The sequence below is a fragment of the Gymnodraco acuticeps genome, unplaced genomic scaffold (assembly GCF_902827175.1).
Source record: "Gymnodraco acuticeps unplaced genomic scaffold, fGymAcu1.1, whole genome shotgun sequence".
Classification (NCBI taxonomy): Eukaryota; Metazoa; Chordata; class Actinopteri; order Perciformes; family Bathydraconidae; genus Gymnodraco; species Gymnodraco acuticeps.
In genome coordinates this window covers 21,761-26,605 of record NW_022990201.1, presented here as the reverse complement: position 1 = coordinate 26,605, position 4,845 = coordinate 21,761, and positions in this window count along the sequence as shown.

Below are 4,845 nucleotides of genomic sequence, written 5' to 3'. Positions count from 1 at the left end.
ACAAATGACCACAGTCATTCACTGGTTGAGGGTGATACAACTTTCAGCTAAATATACCAAGGGAGGGAGGATGACATAAAATATATGCAGGGAAAATTGTCTTGGAAGCCAAGTGCGAAATCATGATGCATGCTTTATACATGTAGTATTAATTCAGAAATATGTAAATTAAGTCCCAAACTGTGTTGACAAAATATGAGTCAAAGGCGGTTTTGGAGACAAAGAGCCGCACATCAGGGAACCAGTGGTATTGGCCAATTGCAGACACCATTAATGTACGGAGAACACATTGGCCTGAATATTAACTGAAAATAACATTAATTAGCTTCAGCTAATACATTCAGCTTTTTATTTCAACCAGCAAAAGCAAATGCTATGAGCCTGCTGGACGAGGCTCCCTGCAAAAAGAACAAGAAAGATAGATTCAGTAATAGATTTGTTAGCCTTGAAGCTGAACAAATCAAGTTCTGGGTCAACCTGGACCTGACTCCTGGACTTTGGTCTATCTGCTTGTTTTCTCTTCAGTGTAACTGGATATTTGGAGCCAACTCTGACTGTTATTAAGTTACTTACACAGTTGAACGTTTAGTAGCTCCAGCTGATAAAAGCTGCTGCTACAGCATGGTTCTCAAGTGGGTGCGAGTCCAACTTTTTTCCAAAACCATTCTTAAGTCAATCAATCACAAATATATTGTTACTCCCATGTTTCATGACAGCACAGAGACCCTCTGAAGACTCAGGCTCATGGTGAAGACATTGTAAAGACTCTGGTTCATTTTGAAACACCTGACACAATCCTTATGTTTCCTTCAAAACAGTCAAAAGAAAAGTTTTGATGGACAATTAGTAGTCCTTGATGGAAAAGTTGATGTCAGATATCCTGCTGTAGCCATGTTTCCTAAAAGCACATTAAACTACACTTCTGATATTAGTAGCATATGTGTCAACAATGAGGAGCAGGGGAGTGTAGAGTTATATTTGTATTTATTCATGTTAGCAAACTATGGATAAGCTTAAAATGAGAATAATTTGGGTAAAACTGTGAGCTGCATTTGGGGCCTGTTGACATGTGTTTTTGAGGACAAAGGAAGATGGGGGAAGGTGAGAGCATGTCCTGATTTGCATTCAACTTAGATCTAGCTGCAGTGTTTGTGATATTAAGAGAGGTCCCTTGGGTTTCTCTGGTGCTTATCAATAGTAGCAGTTAAGTGAATACTGTTCAAACAATACCTGTGTTTGTGTTTTATATTGATTTCTCTGTTTTATCCTTTCATAAATGTAAGGACTACAAATGGCTATAAACATTCTGGGCTGGTTGGAGTAAACAGGGTTTTATGGCTCTGTGGGGGAGGTGTAGGTATGCAGGCCTTGAGACCTTTTGTTGGAAAGTGAGCCTGTTTGGTTTCCTGCTGCGTTCCTGCTGCGTTGCGTCTCCCAATGAGATGACCTGAAAAGATGACCAGCTGACCTAACACCAAACCCCTCCTTCTTACTCTGGTATATATCCGGTGGATTCCCTGGCGTTCGGCCTCTTCTTCACATGCTGCCCTCGGGTGAAAGTAGCTCTGTAGTATGCGGACTAGAGCAGGAGTAAGCCGGCATTACTCCTTAAGCATTGCAATATAACTGTAATATATCATGTTGTATTGTAATGATTGTATTGCATTGTCATATTGCCATTAAAGTAGATTATTGTTAACGGTTACTTTGTAGATATGGATTCCTTCCTGTATTATAACCAGCTTCATAGGAACGCGCGGAGATTTGAAAAGCGGACCAGTTATCCCTTTAAATCTCCAACAAAATGGTGACCCGACGTCTAGAGATAACGAAGCGGAGGAAGAATTCAGACGCTTTCAAACATCTCAGACAATCAGCAGGACTCTGCAACTTTGCAAATAAGGTAAGCAGACGATGAAAGTCGCCTGTCTGTAATTGGATACGCTAAAACTTTAGGATTGTCTGTAGGCGTTTCACAGTGTTTTTATAGTTTAAATGGAATATACAATGCATATTTTACTATGTTAGGAAAGTTATATACAAAACGTAAACGTGGATCGACAGGTAGACGAAAGTCCTGCGTGACGTGAAATAGAGCAGTTTGGCGCGGATCTGCAGGTGTTTATTCCTGAGTGGCGTAGAAATGGTGCAGTTTGTGTGAATGCGAGGTTTGAATCCTGCACGGCAAAACCTGAAAACTCGATATATCAGATCGAGTCGCCGTTTAAAACTGGGGTTTAAATAACAGACCAATGCTAAAAGCTTAAAGCCAGAGGTCTGTTATATATTAAACCAAGGTAGAGCGTTTCCCTTTGTCTGGAAACTTCTGCTGCTGCCATCTAGTGGATGAAAGGGGGTATCACACCCTTGAAACTTCTGCTGCTGCCATCTAGTGGCTGAAAGGGGGTATCACACCCTTGAAACTTATGCGAGCTTAGAGTTTAATCATTACATTGCTGGCCGGTATTGTTTGGTAAACTGGTACAAAACAATAAGGGATTGAACATTTTTTACAACGACAGCACCAGGAGATGAGTAAACTCAAGAATCTGTAGAGTGTAAATACATTGTGCAAAACACATTTTACACTCGAACTGTTTGCAAATGTAGACAATATAAATAAATGTTCAGAAAGAAGACATAGGCCTACACTTGATTCAAATTTCATTACTGTGATCCGATTGGTGTGCTCTGCAGGTTTACTATTGTTCGAAGTAACAGTGGGATTTAAAATGAGAGAAGATATGGAGATGTTCTTTCATAGTGTGTGGAATATGTGATGCTGGAAACATGTAAGTATTTCAGAGTTGTGTTGGGTAAATATGTAACAATGGATGAAACAATTTTTGGAGTGAGTTTTTGTAATATCATAAGTAGACATTAATTATGTTGTTTAGATGGCATTTAACAACTAAGACAGATAGTATGATTAGAAAGAGACAGAGTGGAAAGGGTTAGATTTATTTAACATCAGTGTACTAGACTTCTTATAGGTAATGTGTACCGGGACCTGGACTCCCCCTCTGAGTTAGAAAGGCTTTGATCCCGACCCTCCAAGCAGACAACGAGACCTAACCAAACAGGAGACTCCTCCTTCTCCATCGTACAGACAGAGAACCAGAGCTGAACCAACAACAACAACAAGACTACATCAAGACTGCAGCCAGAACTATCTCCACCTGTGGCATCCAGAACCAAACCAGCATGCTGACATACAGAGAGATACTCTCATCGGTCCCTCAAACAGGACATGAAGTTCCAAACTGCGCTGCGAGATTTGGCACAATAGACATGAGAGCAGAATCCGCCCTCCATAAAAACAGCAGAGAGACTGTAAAGGAGGAGTGCAACAACAGTGGCATGATGGGGCTGCAGATGTGACTGGGCCAATGGCTGCCTACAAAAGTTACAGTGGATGGATTCAACAGCTGATGGACTGAAGAGAAGACAGAATCAGAGGAGTTGGCATGGTCGATTAGAAGTGAGGAGGCCGGGGTCACGGCTTGAGAAAACCAGGGGAGGAGGAAAGGAGAACGGGAATGAGTGAGTTACACATAAACACACTTATTCACGAAACGCACATTTAAATAACTTGAATTAACTTCATAAATACGTAAAGACAGAAAGATTTATTAATCATTTGGTAAATTAAAAATAGCAGTAAAGAGGAAACTATTAAAGTAAAATGATAATCATCCTAAAACACACTGACAGAGTATAACCATATTCTTCAATATTTTCATCATGTTAACAATTCATTCTTTAAGACATTTTTATTCACGTGTGAATAAAGTAGCGGTCTCATTGGTTACAATATTGATCACCATTATAAGGATAGTTTTAGGAACCACTCTATAGGACAAATCTTTGTTTGTATTAATGGCTAGTGCCAAGCCACATATTAAATTCCAATCTAAAGTGTTGATTTCACCATTGTGGCATAGTTATTACCAGACTTCGGTTTTAAATCCTTGATAAAGGAGGGAGTAATTGTTGCATGTTCAGACACCCAGGTTCCACACACTGCTAAAGAGTTTAACATCGTTTTTTAAGTAGACCAGAATTATAATGAGCTATGAAATGCAGAGCGACACAGATCCTAGTAATGTTTTGACTCAAGATAATAGTTATTGTACAAAAGTTTCTGAAATAGATCATTAGACATTTTAATTAGTAGTGGTACTCGAAGGAAGTGAGTTTTGTACCAAGTTTCAGGAAAAGTGGGAGGCGGAAGTCCCAATGACAAGTGAGAATCATCTTGAAAATTATAGTTGAAATCGTGACATATTTTTGTAGACAAAGGATACTGGCCTATGCTGAAATGTCAAAGTCTCTGCAGAGCACGACACATGGCCAAAAAAGACGGAGACCAACTGACCTTTGACCCTGACCGACAGTGTAACTTGACAAGGCACTGTGGATGACTGACTCTGGGGTGAACCTGACCAAAACTTGACATGACAACCAGACAGTGTGAGTGTGAATGAATGCCGGCATGTGATCAGTGTAACTGCATGATTCTAAAACAATAACTAACCAAGCATGTTTTTGGACTAACATATTATTTTGGAGCTCCAAGGGAAACGAGAGGTTTCCTAAAAATTCCACAAAAAGGGGAAACCGCACATGTGATATTTTCCTCTCACATGAGTTGGCGGTTTGCAAATGTAAAAGCTGAAGATTCTGTTTCTTTTAGGCCTGAAGGACGGAGAGGAACACTTCTTTTCACTGAAGTGTTCACTGTGGAAATAATGATAATAATGTTCGTTATGTCCCTAACCAATTACCTGACAGTTTTTGTTCCCCTCCCATTACAGGCTTTTGTTACACATGAAATAATGTGTA